This window comes from Mus musculus, chromosome 3 (assembly GCF_000001635.26).
Source record: "Mus musculus strain C57BL/6J chromosome 3, GRCm38.p6 C57BL/6J".
Taxonomy (NCBI): Eukaryota; Metazoa; Chordata; class Mammalia; order Rodentia; family Muridae; genus Mus; species Mus musculus.
Window position 1 is genome coordinate 94,734,036 of NC_000069.6, and position 17,711 is coordinate 94,751,746.

The following is a 17,711-nucleotide window of genomic DNA, read 5'->3' on the forward strand; positions in this document are numbered from 1 at the left end:
TCCAAGTTGGGAATGGACACACAGACACACACACACACACACACACACACACCTAGGATTTTAGCATTTAACAGGCTGAGGCAGGAAGATCATCGATTCAAGGCCAGCCTGGAGTAACACAAGTGAGACGTGTTCAAAAAGACACAACAAGCCAATAGCAAACAAAGAAACAAAAGCCTGAATCCAACTGAGCCTCTATTAGGAATATGGAAGTTGTTTAAATTACAGAAGGCAAAATAATGGGTATGACTCTGAGATTGCCTAATTTCACAGGATAAAGGAGAGTTTCTTTCCTAACTCACAGAAGAGTAAACACCTGTAGGGACACTGAGACCTCAGAGAGGAAAACAAACACGAGAGAAAAGCAGGCTAGGGATTTAGGATGCACAGAGGGACTGAGACATTCTGAGCCTCAATTCCAATGGGAAAAAAAACTAAGGGCTTGAACTGTCAAAGTGTGACGGCGTGAGCATCAGACGTGGTAGTGAGAGCGTGGGAGGAAGACATGGAACCCAGACTGCTTGTCCATGGTAGCGCTCTACCACTTGACTGCACCCCAAACCTCAGAAGATGGGTGTGCTTGGCATCCAGGGATGAAAGCATCCTTGAACTAATGTCGGTGGCACAGCAAGTAGATCTACATAGAAAGTTCCAGGCCACAACCACAAAGCTAGCTGGAGTGAGACACTATCTCAAAATCAATAAAATAAATAAATAAATAAATAAATAAATAAATAAATAAATAAATAAAAAAGGTATTTTGAAAAGAGAGAAACAGATTGGCAAACCGAGTAAGATTAACCAGCATGGCTTTTGTCCCTGAGCATGGTGACCTAACTCAATCCCCATGATCTCTGCAGTAAAAGGAGAGAACCAATTCCTGCAAACTCTCCTCTGACCACCATGCATCAGCATACTCTCCCTTACAATCACTCTAAAACCAAAAAACATTAGCAGAGTAGATTAGTGTGTGTGTGTGTCTGCACTTGAGTAGATGTGTGTGCGTGTATATATATATATATATGTGTGTATGCATTTGAGTAATTACAGTGTGTGTGTGTGTGTGTGTGTGTGTGTGTGTGTGTGTGTGTGTGTGTATACATTTGAAAGCTCAAGGTCAATGTCAGGTAATTTCCTCAACTGTTGCCCACCCCTGGTGTTTGGCACAGTCTCACTATGTAGCCCCAGCTGTCCTGAAACTCACTATTTAGAGCAGTCTGTCCTTGAAGTCCTGAGTCCCCCTTATTTTTTGAGACAAAGGGAACTCAGTGACCCTGGAGCTCACCAATTTGGCTAGGTTGAAAAGCCAGCAAAGCACCTCCAAATCTCCTGTCCCCAGACTCTAGCACTGAGATTTCAGGCATGGACTGCCATCAAGAATCAAACTCGGGGTCTCCTGACTGCATGGCAAGCAGGTCTCCCATGCTCCAGGAGAGACTTTTTGTTTGTTTTAATTTTTAAAAAAATTTTTTGTTTGTTTGTTTTGTTTTTTGAAACAGGGTTTCTCTGTGTCGCCCTGGCTATCCTGGAACTCACTTTGTAGACCAGGTTGGCCTCGAACTCAGAAATCTGCCTGCCTCTGCCTCCCGAGTGCTGGGATTAAAGGCGTGCACCACCACGCCCGGCCAATTTTTTTTTTTTAATTTTATGTGTATGAGTGGTTTTCTTGCACATGAGCATGTGTACCATCTGAGTGCAGTGGCCTTGGAGGCCAGAAGAGGGCATCAAATCACTTGGAATTGAAGTTACGGACAGTTGTGAGTCACCATGTGGGTACTGGGAACCAAATCCAGGTCCTCTGCAAGAGCAGCCAGTGCTCTTCAACTCTAGCATCTCTCCAGCCTCCCTGCCACAGGTTTTCTAAAGTGACACATTCTCACCAACAATGATAACCATGAGAGGCAGCACATATTCTGATTAGCATTAGCATATGATCAGCTGATTATCATTTCACACTATTCACATACATACAATTTTATCTGTCTTTTAGAAAAACATAGAATGTCAGATGTGGCAGCACTTGCCTTTTTGAGACAAATTCTTATTATGTAGCCTAGAACTTGTTGTGCAGACCAGGCTGGCCTTGAACTCACAGAGAGTGGCCTGTCTTTGTGCTGGGATTAGAGGAACGCACCACCATCTCAGTCAAGAAAATTAAGACAATTCTTTGATATACATTCATCTTACCAGTTAGTAAAGAGAAAGGCAGACTTGTAAACTGCAATGGCTGGTTTTAGTTGTCAGCTTGACACAATCTAGAACCCCCGGGAAAGGATAACAATGAGAAATTGTCTAGATTAAATGGTGGCATACACCTGTACTCAAAGAGTTCAGGATTCAGAGGCAGGAGAATTGGAGGCCAGCCTGGTCTACAAGTACAGAACCACTTGGTAGAATGTTTGACAAGGATGGGTGAAGTCCCAGGTTCAGTTCTCAGCATTACATAAACCCTGGCATGGTGAAGCATACCTGCAATCCTCGCACCTGAGTAGCAGAGGCAGGAGGATTGTAAGTTTGAGTCTGGGCTATACAGTAAAATCTTGCTTCAAAGCCATCTCCCAACTGCAAGATAATGAAACAAATATTTCTAAAAATCCCTGTAGCTATCAAAAGAATAAAGTAATACTATGAACAACTCTGAGCATAAATTTGATCACTTAGATTAAATGAACCAATTCCTAAAAATGAGAGAGAAAACAACAAATTAAAACCTCTACCACTATGAGCCACTGAATCCAAAATGAATGTGAGACTATAGCTCCTGAGAATGCCAGGATATAATCTGAACTCTCACAGCAGAACTAACTCACCAGGCCTGAGGAGTTCTCTCCACTCTATCAGCTCACAGACTGTTCAGGAAGTAGTGCCAATTCCATCCAGTCCCACCCAGAGAGCAGATGACAGTGCTTTCACTTGATGTTACATGTATGGTGCTCTGCCTGCCCTACATCAGTCTACCATGTGCATACATGATAACCAAGGAAGCCAGGATACTTCACCACCATGCGGGTGGTGGGAGTCAAACCCAGGTCCTCTGGAAGAGCAGTGCTCTGGCAGCTGAGTCATCTCTCTAACCCTGGGAACTGTTAAATTTGTAAATCCATTATGTTAGAACATTATTCAGCAATAAAAAGAAACAAATACTGATAAATGTTCTAGAAATCTCCAGAAAATTACAAGTAGGAAAAAATTAAAAAAAAAAAAAAGGTAGATGCCATACGAGTTCATTTATGTATTATTCTTGAATGAATGAGAAAAAAAATGGAGACACCCTCTTCTTTTCACAGCCTGTGGTAACCTGTTGAAAATAGTTTACTACCCTCTGGATCCAGAAATCCCTACAAAGTTATTCAAATCAAGTGGTTTAAGTCTTTGTGTTCACTTTAAGAATACTGAAGCTGTCCAGACCACCTGAAGTTTGTTTATCAAAAGGCCAGGGGAATCCATGAAGTACTTATGTAAAAGGTTCCCTTTAAAGGAGCCATGTCTGCCACTCTGACCTTACACTGCTGGTGTCAGTGGATGTGCCCAGGCCACAGCGGGGCTGGACAGGATTGTTTGCTAAAAACACTGCTACAGTTTTGTTGCACATGCTTAGAAATGTAGGAAGTAATGCTCAACTTAACGGTTTAGCTGTGAATTCTCCAGTCACTGACACAGCCAAGTGAACAAAGCACCCAGTATCAGACTCAGGATCTTATTAATCCATATATGAGCTGCCCTGCCACATGGAGTTGACCATCACTGAAAAGGAATAAACTTTCTAAGCCAGAAGAGGAGACTGCACAGAAGAAAAAGACTTACAGTTTAGGAATAGATTTAGCACAAAATAAATGTAAAAGGAAGAAAGAGAAAGAAAGAGAGAGAGAGAGAGAGAGAGAGAGAGAGAGAGAGAGAGAGAGAGAAAGAGAGAGAGAGGAAGAAATAGAGAAAGAAAGGAGAGAGAAAAAGAAAGAAGAAAGAAAGAGAGAGAAAGAGAGAGAGAGAAAGAGAGAGAGAAAGAAAGAAAGAAAGAAAGAAAGAAAGAAAGAAAGAAAGAAAGAAAGAGAGAGAGAGAGAAAGACAGACAGACAGAGTAAAGGCTGGCAGCTATCAGAAGGTGGAGGCAGGAGAGCAGGCGTGACTCTGACTCTGAAGCAGCACTGGAAGGGATCCCTGTGGTTCACTCAGTTGGTGTCCATGTCAATCACTGGAATACACTGGATGGAATTTGAAAAGAGTAAGAGTTATAGGGAATCCTGTCCTCTACTTTTTTAGGACAGGATCCACTTGGTGGCCCAGCTTGTCTTTGAACTTGTTTTGTTTTTCTTTTTTTGGTTTTTCGAGACAGGGTTTCTCTGTGTAGCCCTGGCTGTCCTGGAACTCACTCTGTAGACCAGGCTGGCCTGGAACTCAGAAATCTGTCTGCCTCTGCCTATCAAGTGCTGGGATTTAAGCCGTGCGCCACCACGCCTGGCATCTTTGAACTTGTGATGCTGCTGCCTCAGCCAAAACTACTTTTTAAAAAATTTTATTATTCATTTTATGTTTGTGAGTACACTGTGGCTGTCTTCAGACACACCAGAAGAAGGCGTCAGATCCCATTACAGATGGCTGTGAGCCACCATGTGGTTGCTGGGAATTGAACTCAGGACCTCTGGAATAGGAGTCTATGCTCTTAACCTCTGAGCCATCTCTCCATCCCTAAAACTACTTTTAATGGTAACTAATATTCTATTATTCATAGATAAATAAATTTATTCAAATCAACTCCTATGTAGATTGTCAGTTTATTCTCCCTCTCACATGCACACACACTTTAAAAACAACTTTGGTGCCACAAGATGGCTCAGTGGGTAAATGTGTAAAGAGAGAAACAACTCTACAAAGCTGTCCTGTCCTATACACAATCACACACATACACACTGGCACATTCACACACACACACACACACTGGCACATGCACACACATACACAAATAATAAAAAAGGTTTTATAAGAAAATATAGTGGCTGGAGAGACAGCTCAGTGGCTAAGAGCAAACTTGGGTTTTGTTCTTACACACATGTTAGCAGCTCACAACCACCTGTAACTCCAGTTCCAGGTATCCAATGCCTTCTTCTGGTCTCCATGGGCACTAGACATGCAATACATGGTACATATACATATATATGTATAGACAAAACACTCATACAGATGATGTAAAAATAAATAAACCTTAAAGAAAATCTTTCATTTGATAGATCAAAATGATCCATAACAGTACCTGGATCACATTCCATCTCCTTGTAGGACAGGAATAGCATTTGGAAGAGTTGCTACTAAACCCCTAACCCCATCTCCTTACACAAATCCTACTCAGCCTTCAAGGCTCAAGTTGAAGGTCAGTGATGTAATTCATCTAGTAGAAAGCTTGCCTACCATGCATGAGGACCTGGGTTTGATCCCCAGCACCCTATAAACCAGGCATAATGCTGCACATCTGTAACCCCAGCATTTGGGAAATAGAAAACTGAGGAAGATCAGAAATTCAAAGTCATCCTCAACCATACAGTATGTCTAAGGACTACATGAGAACCCGTCTTTAAAATATAAGACTGAGGGCTGGAGAGATGGCTCAGCAGTGAAGAGCACTGACTACTTTTCTGAAGGTCCTGAGTTCAAATCCAGGAACCACATGGTGGCTCACAACCATCCGTAATGAGAGATCTGACGCCCTCTTCTGATGTGTCTGAAGACAGCTACAGTGTACATATAAGAATATATGTGTGTGTGTGTGTATATATATATATATATATATACACATATATATATATATATATATGTATGTATGTATGTATGTATGTATGTATGTATGGCTGGGCATGGTGGCACATGACTTAAAATTTTAATGGCTCTTATTTTTTATTTAATGTATACGGGTGTTTTGTCCGCATGTATTTAAGTATATCATATGTATGCAGTGCCCAAGGAGGTCAGAAAGGGTGTTAGATCTTCTGGAACTGTAATTACAAACAGTTGTGAGCAGCTATGTGGATGCTGGGAATCAAAACCAGGTCATACAGAGCAATCTGTCTAGACTGGAGCAGCTTTAATTCCAGCTTAGGAAGCAGAAGCAAACAGATCTCTTTGAGCTTAAGGCCAGCCTGATCTACATAGCAAGTTCCAGGCTATCCAAGGCTGTATAGTTAAGACCATGTCTCAAAACCAAAGATAAATAAATAAGAATAAAATAAAAATGTAAAATAACCATGGAAGAGGCAGCAAAAAGCACATAAGCACCAGAGGATGAGAAGGAAGGCCTGACATACTGTCTTCAGGACATGATATGGCCTTTGTGCTCTCGAACACACGCAGCTGGGGTCACCTGGACACATCATCAAGTCAACAAGATCGGTCAGTAGTCAGGCAGCAGGCAGCACTAATAAGGCTCAGTGGATTGAGGAAGGTATGAAAGTGGGTGAAGAGAGGCTGGAGAGATGGCTCAGCAGTTAAGAGCACTGGCTGGTCTTCCAAGGGACCTGGGTTCAATTCCCAGTACCCACACAGCAGCACACAAGTGTCTGTAACTCCAGTTCCAGGGGATCTGATACCCTTACACAAAGACATACATGCAGGCAAAATACCAATACACATAAAATAAATTAAGAAAGGGGGGACATGTTAAGGAGGAGCTGTGGGAAAGGGATGTAGATATGTTCAAGACACAGTATATACATATATAAAATGAATAAAAGAATAAATACAAGGCCTTATACGGAACATTTGTCATACTCCTTCTCCACCAAGGCTCATTGCAGAGAAGAAGGCAGAAACTCCACATTTTTTTTCCGAGACAGGGTTTCTCTGTATAGCCCTGGCTGTCCTGGAACTCACTTTGTAGACCAGGCTGGCCTCTAACTCGAAATCTGCCTGCCTCTGCCTCCCAAGTGCTGGGATTAAAGGCGTGCGCCACCACACACGGCGAAACTCCACATTTTATATGATATTACAAGCACTTGACTATTCTTTTATAACCTTTTGGTTTTTTTTTCCTTTTTTGTTGGTTTTGTTTTGTTTCGTTTCGTTTTGTTTTGTTTTGTTTTGTTTCAAGGCAACAATCTCGTCGTATAACCCTGGCTGGCCTTGAGCTTGCTATATAATCCAGACTGTCCTCAAACTCTCAGAGATGTACCTACCTCAGCCACACAAGTACTGAGATCAGATGGAAGTTTACCAGCATGTCTGGCTGCCTTTATAGATCCTTGAACAGTTTATTTAGCAGTGACAGGCACCTCTGTCACCACAGCTTCTCTGAAGACACTTGAATGGATTCAGGTGATCCACCGAGGGAATCTTCCAGATTCCCTTTTTTTAAGAAACAGGGAGGGTGGGGGTGGGAAGTGTTGTTTGTTTGCTTATTTGAGACAGGGTTTCTCTGTGTAGCCCTGACTGTTCTGGACACCGGCCACTTCCTCCTGAGTGCAGGGATTAAAGGCATGCTCGGCCACTGCCCAGCCAGGCTCTTTCATTTAGAGCAAACAGTCAGGGATACTGGACAAAGCCAACAGACGGTGGCTAAGGACTATCATGAAGAGATCAGCAAAAGCCAAAAAAGGCAATCTTAAGAAGGAATACAGAGCTAGAGAGATGGCTCAGTGGTTAAGAGCACTGACTGCTCTTCCAGAGGTCCCAGGTTTAATTCCCAGCAACCACATGATGGCTCACAGCCATCTGTAATGGAATCAGATGCCTTCTTCTGGTATGTCTGAAGACAGTGACAGTGTACTCACACACATAAAAAAGGAATACAAATGGCCCATAGATACATAAAGGATGGATGCTCTTCTGGGACGGGCACATCTGTGATACAGAAGCAGAGAGGTCAGGGCCAGCCTGGCTATACAGTGAGACTGAAAACACTAGGGTGTATGGTGGGGTGGTGCTGGAGAGATGGCTCAGAGCGTAAGAGCCCTGGCTGCTCTTGCAGAAGACCTGATTCAGATCCCAGCATCCACACGGTGGCTTACAACTGTCTATAACTCCACTTAAAGAGTATCTGATTCCCTCTTCTGGCCTCTGTGGACACTGTGAACACATGGGCACTGTGGTGCACAGTATACATATACAGGCAAAACACCCACATACATAAAATAAAAATTTTTGAAAATTTTAAACCACAAAAAGACCAAAAACTGGTTTACACTTGTGATCTCAATCCTTGAGAAACTGGCAAATGAGAGTTTGAAGCCTGCTTTGGCTACACAGTGATCCAGAGTTTGAGCTTTTAAATTAAAGAAAACAAATAGACACTAATTCCCAAAACATGGCTTTTCATTTATTTAAGTACATGAACACAGCAGTAATTGCCAACTCCCACACACAGCAATTACTCTGTGTGGGACCCTATTGGGATCTGTTCCAAGGACTTTACATGTGCTAACTCATTTAATACTAGCAATATCATATATAGTAGGCACCAACGTTCCAACTTTAAAAACAGGTTGAGAAGTTAAGAGTATCATCATGCAACTAATCAGAGACAGAGGATTCTGTAACCTCCCCTCCCCGGCCTGAAACCTGTTTGCTCAGGTTTCAATGTTAGAGAGCATCAGGACGGAACTTGCCGCCCATCTATCCTCTTTCCACTCCCACTGCCTGCCTCCTAGCTGTTCCCGAGCCATCACGTGTTCACCTGCAACCTTACTCCACACAACAGGATTCAAATCTAAGACCTGTAGCTCCAGTCTGAGCTTCTAACTAAGATGCATATGGCATTTGTGCTGCACAAACACACAAGAATAGCACTAAAGAAAGACAGACAGAAAGAGCGAGAGAGCGAGTGTGGTTGGGGGAGGATCAGAAGTTCAAGGTCATCCTGGCTACACAGCAAGTTTGAGGTTAGCCTGAACTATGTATGAGACCCTGGAAAGAAAGGAGAAGATCAAAGGTGGATCAAGGGAAAGAACAAGAGTGGGGGCGGGGTGAGAAAGACCTATTCTTACATATATTTCTGTGGTTTTGGGTTTGTATGTGTGCATGTCTGTGTGCATGTTCATGTAGGAGAGTATGCCCATGGGTGTGCTTGTCTGTGGAGGCCAAAGGTCAACATCAGGTGTCATTCCCAGGTAGCCATCTACAAGCCATCTGTTTCTTCTAGTCAGGGTCTCTCCTTGACCTGTAGTTCACAGAGTAGGCTAGACTGGCTGACCAGTGAAGCCTAGGAAGCCTCCTGTCTCCATCTCCCAGCACCAGGGTTTCGAGTGTCCTGCCATCAGGCTTGGGTTTTATACACGTGGGTCCTCAGCTTGCCGAGCAAGTATTGTACTGACTGAGCCATCTCCCCAGCCCTTCTGGTGATATTTTAAACATTAATGGAAATGTTACCTAACACTCCTATAATAAAAATTACAGAGGAGAGGAGAGGAGGGGAGGGGAGGGCAGGGGAGGGGAGGGAAGGACTTACTGGATGAGTCTGGGGCAGGGGCAGGGGCAGGGATTGAAACAATAGTCTCCAAACCTGAAAGATTCCTCCACCCAAGAGTTTCTTCCCCACCCAGGTGTCACGGTAAAAGGCCTTCAATCATATTAGAATTCATTTCATTGGAGTAATCACCAATGATCAAGGAGCGCTCTTATTTTGTGTGTATCTTAGGCTGGCTTCAAACTCACTATGTAGCTAAGGATGAACTAATCAGCTTGCTTCTTTCTACCTCCCATGCTACGTTTACGTGGTTCAAGGAACTGAACCCAGAAACTTCACGCATGCTATTTGAACACTCGAACAACAAAGCTATGTCTCCAGCCCCTCAATCCTCTTTGAAAATATTCAGTTCCTGGGCTGGAGAGATGGCGCCGAGGTTAAGAGCACTGACTACTCTTCCAGAGGTCCTGAGTTCAATTCCCAGCAACCACATGGTGGCTCACAACCATCTGTAATGGGATCTGATGTCCTCTTCTGGTGTGTCTGAAGCTACAGTGTACTCATAAATGAAATAAATAAATCTTTAAAAAAAAAAGAAAGAAAATATTCAATTCCATTCCCAGGTATTTCACTCCCAAGTAAAAAGGAAACATAAGTCCACATCAACTTATAAAACTTCATACCAGTAATATTTACAACAGCCAAAGAGTAGAAACAACTCAAAGGTCCATCAGTTATTCCATGATGAACATATTTCTATGATAATATAGTTAGATATGGACTATCATTCAGTTCTAAAAAACAAAGGCAGTGATGGTACACGCCTTTAATCCCAGTGCTCGGGAGGCAGTTTTGAGTTCAGAAGTGAGCCTGGTATACACAGCAAGTTCCAGGACAGCTTGCACTGTTGCACAGAGAAATCCATCTTGAAAAACCCAAAACCAAAATAAACAAATAAAACAAATGTAGAACTAACATGTTACATGTGTATGAGCCTTTAAAGCAGCATGCAACTTGAAAGCAGCCAGTCAGGAGGACCATGAAACACATGACTATACCTACAAGAAGGGTCCATATGAATAGGTGAAATACAGACAAAGCAGACAGGTAGCTGCCTGGGCTTGGGAGACTGGGGAGGATGGGAAGTGACTGCCAATGGATGAGATTTCTCTATGAAGTGAGCAAAAGGTTCTAAAATTGCCTCAGTGATGACCATGTAACTCTGAATACACTAAAGAAAACCACAGAATTATATACCTTAAGCTGGTGCATCATGTAGCACAGTTATTTAATAAGGCTTATAAAAATGGTTGAAACTCATGGCAAACTTATAATAAATCACATCCCAATTCTTAAAATATTTATCTTTGTTTCATGTACATAAGTATTTTATCTACATGTACATCTATGTAATGCATGAGTGCCTGGTGCCCAGAGGCCAGAAGGTGTCAGATCACCTGGAACTGGGGTTACAGATGTTTGAGTTCTGCCATGTGGGTACTGGAAATCAAACTACGACCTCTAGCAGAGCAGCCAGTGCTCTTAACCGAGACATCTCTTTAGCCTCTTTCAGCTCAATTTTTAACTAAAGAAAAAGTAGCCTCAGGCATAAGCTACTTCAGTTTCTGTTACAGTTACAGGAAACATCTGATCCACAGGAAAAACAAAGGCTCAGCCTATAGCAGATAAAACAAATTTCAAACCTACTATCATGTTTGCCAAGAAGAAGAAAGGAGGGAGAGGAGAGCGAAGAGGAAGAGGGGAAAAAGCCATATGTGGTAGTATATATTGTCAACCCTATTACTTGGGAAGTAGAGGCAGGAGATCTCTGTGAGTTCAAGACTAGTCTGATCTACATAGCAAGTTCTAGGACAGCCATGGCTACACAGTGATATCTGTCTCTAATCAGAAAGAACAAAAGAAAAAGAAGGATGTCGTGCCCATCTTGGCCGGCAAGGAAGACACAACATGGTCGGATTCTTCTTAACAGCCTTTATTGCAGGAACTCCTCGATGCTGCTACGGGGACCCCGGGAACCCAGGGAGGACTGCTTATATGCACCCCAGCACAGGAGAAGGCTCCATGGCCCCCTGGGATTGGTCAGTCTGCAGGCATCTAATTTGCATGCACCCGCTCAGGAGGGGTTGGCACCAGATTCGGGCTAGCGCCTGCGCAGTGGTGTTGTTTACTGTCCCGTGCTGTTTCCTCGCCGGCAAGAAAGCACACGGGACACAAGGATCCTTCTGCAGCCAATCTTTATTGCATATTGATGAGGAAGACAAAGTGCCTCAGAAAGGCGCTGCTTATATACACCCTGGCGTGGCGTGTCCACGCCTGACTGGTCGCTTACCCAAGATCTCATAGACACGCCCCAGGGTGGGCTTATGACTTGGCGCGCATTACTCTTGCACACAGCTTGTTCTTTGTTTAGGTGGCATAAGGCACTGCGGAAGCCGGCGCCATCTTGTGATGGCAAATGTTATTGCGGCTCTCCACAGTTTACCACAAAGGCACACAGGAAACCGGCGCCATCTTAGAGTTGGCTTCTTACATCTCCCTCTTTTTTAATAAAATGAGGCTGGTCTAGGCCTCCTGTCTTAGGTCGATCCTCTAGTATCAAAGCCTTACCCGTCATAGGGTTACCGTATTGCCTCCAAGCCCCTTGTCTTAGGTTGGTCTGTGCATGAGGAAAGTTACCCGTCTCTGGATACCGTGGATCTGTGTGACTACAACTGCCAAATGACCAAGGGCGAACTTTTTATTTTTTAAAGAGGCCAGCCAAATATTGGGAGATGCGCCATCTTCAATTGCCAACAAAGCTTGGTAGACCACTGCTTTATGCTGAGCATGCTCTCTTTTTAGTCGACACAATAGCCAGATGCAGAAGACACACCCCAGGAGGACCACTGCTCCCCAGACCAACATTCCTGCCCACTCCTTTAAAAAGGAGAAGGCATTGGTGATCCAGGAGGTGAAGTCTCCCAGGGTGACAGGGTCGAGTCGAGTGCCGTTGAGTTTGGCAATCTGAAGGAGCAACTTTCTGGACAGCTGCTCTGCCTTGGCTGACCAATTTCCTTTAAGATAAGCAATTTTCGTGTCAGCCTTTCTGGTACCCAAATCGGATGTTCTTTATCCTGTGGAAAAACACAAACAGCTCCCCTAGATCTCGAAATAACGGGATCTGGGCCATACCATTTACCAGTTAAGACATCTTTTCATTTTACATCATGTTGAATTACAGGCGAGGTCATGGCATGCCTGTCTGCAGCTGAGTGACCATGATCATTCAAAATTAAAAATTTTAAGGTAAATAAAGCTAAAGATAATTGTTCTTTGGGTGCTTATCCGTAGGCAATTCCCTCTTTTTGTTTTTGTAACAGTTCTTTCAAGGTGCGATGTGCCCTTTCCACAATACCTTGGCCTTGTGGGTTATAGGGAAGGCTGGTGGCATGACTAACTTGCATAGTTTTGCAGAAGACTTGGAAGGATGTTGATGTATATGCAGGTCCATTATCAGTTTTTAAATTAGCTGGTTTTCTCCAAGCTGCCCATGCATCTAAGCAATGGCTAATAACATTGCAGGTTTTTTTTCACCAGACATAGGGGAGGCATACATGATACCTGAACAGGTGTCAATAGAAACATGGACATATTTTAGTTTTCCAAAAGCTGGAACATGTGTAACATCCATTTGCCATATTTTTAGAGGGATCAATCCACGAGGGTTAATCCCAACATGGGGAGGGTGATGAAACTGCATGCATTGTGGGCATTGCAATACAACAGTTCAGGCTGAGGCCCAGGAAATATTAAATTTTTGCTGCAATTTGGCAGCGGGGACATGATACAATTGATGAAAACCTTTTGCAAGCTCTAATGGAGTAACATGAAAAATGAATTCCATACAAGTACTTGCATCTACCAGGGCATTCCTTTCAGTCATAGGGCCTGGCAGAGCAGAATGAGCCCGAATATGCTGAATAAAAAATTTTACTTTTCCTATTCCAAATCAAGTTTTGTAATTCTAACAAAATGGCACATACAGGGCTGGTAGATTTGATGGGTCCTGCAACTTCCAATGCTTTTACTGCATTCACTACATATGCTAAATCAGACACTAAATTAAAGGAATTTTCAAACCTCTTAAATACTTCTAATACGATTTTACATTCATCTAGTTGCTGGGTGCCAGGATCATATTGTAATAAAACAGGGTTTTGATAATTAACCACATAAGCGCCAACACCTGTTTTAGAACCATCTGTATAAATATCCAATTCACCTGGTATGGGTTTAGATGCTGTAACCTTTGGAAAAAAATCACTGGATGTTCAGTAAAAAATTGTAATAAAGGATCTTTAGGATAATGATTATCTAATTCCCCATCATAACTACAACGCAACAGAGCCCATTCATCAACTAAAGAGCTCAGGGTCTGTATTTGGTTAGCATTATATGGTGTAATAATTTTTTTTGGGGGGGGGCTCCAAAATGTTGAATGCATGACTTAATGCCCAAGATTGCTAAATGGGCTACAGCGGTGGGATAATATTCAAGAGTTTTATTAGGAGACACATGAGGATAAATCCACAATAGTGGACCTGATTGCCACAATACTCCGGTCGGTTGGTGAAATGTCTTCAGGACACACAAATGTATGTCCTCTCCTTCTTTCCATCTACATAATTTAGCTTTTTCTAAGCACCTCTCTACCTTTCCTAAGGCAACTCGGGCCTCAGGAGTGAGGGCACGGGGGGGATGACAATTGAGGGTCACCTTTCAGCATAGCAAAGAGTGGAGTTAATTCAGAATTGGGTAGCCTCATATATGGGTGAATCCAGTTTATATCACCTAGCAATTTCTGGAAATCATTTAATGTTTTTAAATGATCTTTGCGCAATTCCACCTTTTGAGGTGTGATGGAATGTAGAATAACTCGGGTGCCCAAGAATTCTCCTAATTTTCCCATTTGAACTTTATCAGGTGCTACAAACAATTGTTTCGATTCTAATTCTTTTACTAACTTTATATAAGCTTTATCTAAACTCTCCTTATTCTTGGAGGCAAGGAGGTTATCATCTATATAATGTAATGTATTATCCTCAAGTTTAGAAATGAGTCACGGACAGGTTGCAATGCTTCTCCTACAAAAAGTTGACACATAGTAGGACTATTGGCCATGCCTTGAGGTAAAACGACCCATTGATACCATTTATCAGGCTCTTCGTTATTTACAGAGGGAGAGTAAAAGCAAAGTGCTCACTATCACACAATGCAAGGGGAATAGAAAAAAAATCCTTAATATCAATTATTATTATAGGCCAATCAGCAGGCAGGCTAGAGAGCAGGGGCAGGCCTCTTTGTATTGGGCCCATAATTTGCATTTGATTATTAATAGCTCTAAGATGATGTAAAAGCCTCCATTTTCCTGATTTTTTTTCCTGATTACAAATATAGAGGTATTCCATGGTGACTGGGAGGGTTTAATATGTCCTAATTCCAATTGTTCCTTTACTAATTCCCTGGCTGCTGCCAATTTTTCAGAGGAAAGAGGCCATTGAGGAACCCATATAGGTTCCTCTGTTTTCCAAGTAATGGGTATACTGCCCACAATGGCCCCTAGGAAAAACCCAGTACTTTTTTTATCTAGTTTAAACTTGGTTGGTACTGGCATAGTACTGCCTTGTAATGACTTTCCCAATCCTTTACTTGGAGTATAGCCCATGTTAGACATCATCTCCCGAGCTTGTGAGGAATATTCATTAGTTAATCTAAGATCCATCTTGGTCAAGACATCCCTGCCCCACAGAGTCACGGGAATATCTACAATATAAGGGATAAATTTTCCTGACTTACCTTCCTCATTTCTCCAGGTTAATTCCTTAGTACTGACAAGAGGAGCAGTCTCATAGCCTAAACCTCGTAGGCTTTGAGATGATGTTTGTGAAGGCCATTTAGACGGCCAATCATGAGTGGAGATGATGCTGCGATCTGCACCCGTGTCTAACAACCCCAGAAAGAATCGTCTTTCAACCTCCAAAGTTAACATGGGGCGGTCTCCTAATTCCATAGATAAGAAAGAAAATCGAGAACCTGTAGAACGTAGTCCATTCTCTCCTCGTATTTTATTATCAGCTGAGAAATATTTATGTAATCTTGGCAACAGTAATAATTGAGCAATTCTATCTCCTGGGGAGAGATAGCTGAAATGTCAATGGAGGATGCCACTAAGATTTTCACAACCCCCATATAATCTGGATCAATCACTCCAGGGGTAATTTGTAATCCTTTTAAGGCAGACGATGAACGTCCAAGCAGCAGCCCCACGGTGTCTTTTGGAAGGGGGCCTTTAAAATCTGTATCAATGGGTTGCACCCCCATCTGTGGGGTTAGTACGAGTCTGGTGGTGGAGTGGAGGTCCAATCCTGCGGAACCCGCAGTGGCTCTCCATGGTCTCTCGGATGACGGAGAGACGCTTTCTGAAGAGCCCCATATATTTGAGGGCCCTGGGGACGTGGGCCCCGTTGTCTGTTTTTTGGCCTGGCGCCACCATATCCTGTCTGTAGGGGTCGACCCTCTATATCTTTTGTTAATCTGCATTCATTAGCCCAATATTTTCCCTTTCTACATTTATGACATAATCCTGGCTGCCTAGGTTTATCTAATGGAGTCCTTTTCTCATTTTCGGGGCATTGTCTTCTAAAATGTCCTTTTTGGCCACACTTATAACAAGCATCATTATTGGATTTGCCTAATTGCACTACAGCCGCTGCTAGGCCCACATTGGTCAGCGGGCCCCCAAGTTCTCGACAGACTTTCATCCATACCTCTAAGCCTTTATGTTTATAGGGTGTTATGGCTGCCCTGCATTCTTTAGTACATTGCTCATATACTAGCTGCTTCATCAAAGGCATAGCTGTATCAGGGTCTCCAAAAATTCTAGTGGCTGCTTCAACGAGGCGTGCTACAAAATCTGAAAATGGTTCTGTGGGACCCTGCAAGATTTTCGTAAGATTGCCTGAGGCTGTGCCTTTGTTCGGCAATGCCTTCCAGGCTTTGGTAGCTACCTCTTTTATTTGGGTATAGACTGCTTCAGGATAATTTGTCTGATCTAATGCAAAGCGCCCCAGACCCAGGAGCATATCTGCATCGCAATGTCTCTGGGGATCTTGTCCTGTGGCCAAATTTGCTGCTGCCTGACTGTTTGCATATTCATAGTACAAGGACCTCCAGTCTAAATACTGTCCGGACGACAAACAAGCCTGAGCAATATTATTCCAGTCCCCCGGGGTGAGGCAATATCTAGCAAGCACCTCAACCTGTGCAACTACAAAGGCTGCACTCACACTGTAGGTACGGACTGACTCAGCCAGTTGCTTGATAGTTTTAAAATCCACTGGCTCATGATACTGCTGCCCTTGTCTATCAACAAAAACCGGAAAGGTTAATCCTATTTCTTTCCACACCTCTGGACAGAAGGAGGTACCTAGTCTAACAGCACTAGAGGACTCCTTTTTTCCTGTGTAATCAGGGTTTTAAGGTGGAGCTGTTGGCACTTTCGATTTTGTTCTTTTATTAGCCGATGCCCCCCTTTTCATTGGCTTGGTTCTATATGACCAATCCGGGTCATATCTTTCCCTCTCATACCGAGCTGCCTCTTCCTCTAGGTCAGCTTCATCATCTTTGCTAAGTTCTGAGTCACTGGAAGCAAAGCTTGATAAATTTAAATCCTTTAAAGAGGGATATATCTTCATTGTTTTCTTTTCTTTATGACTGATTCCTTTTAATTTTCCTCCCTTTTCTTTTCCTTTTTCTTTCTCACCCTTTTTCTTTCTCTTGCTCATATGCTCGTTGTCCTCAGGTCCCCATACGGGCCACCAGTTGTTGCGCCCACCTCAGCCAGCAAGGAAGACACAACACGGTCAGAAGATGCTGCTACGGGGGCCCCTGGGCACCCAGGGAGAACTGCTTATATGCACCCCAGCACAGGAGAAGGCTCCGTGGCCCCCTGGGATTGGTCAGTCTGCCAGCATCAAATTTGCATGCACCCACTCTGGAGGGGTTGGCGCCAGATTCAGGCTAGCACCAGCCCAGTGCTGTTATTTACCACAAAGGCACACCGGAAACTGGCAGCATCTTAGAGTTGGCTTCCTACAGGAGAGAGAGGAGAGGAGAGGAAAGGAGGGGAGGGGAGGGGAGGGGAGGGGAGGGAGGGGAGGGGAGGGGAGGGGAGGGAAGGGAGGAAGTGAAGGTTGGAAAAAGTGTTGTAAATAAGGATAAGGGTAACATTAAATGATGCAGAGAGCCCAGAGTCTGCCATGCTTTGGCT

The 17,711-nt window shown here is 43.3% G+C and overlaps 1 pseudogene; it reads right to left on the reverse strand.

The window, feature by feature from the left end:
* The window catches only part of Gm15264 (predicted gene 15264), a 38,162-nt pseudogene that overhangs the window by 14,015 nt on the left and 6,436 nt on the right, over positions 1–17,711 (reverse strand).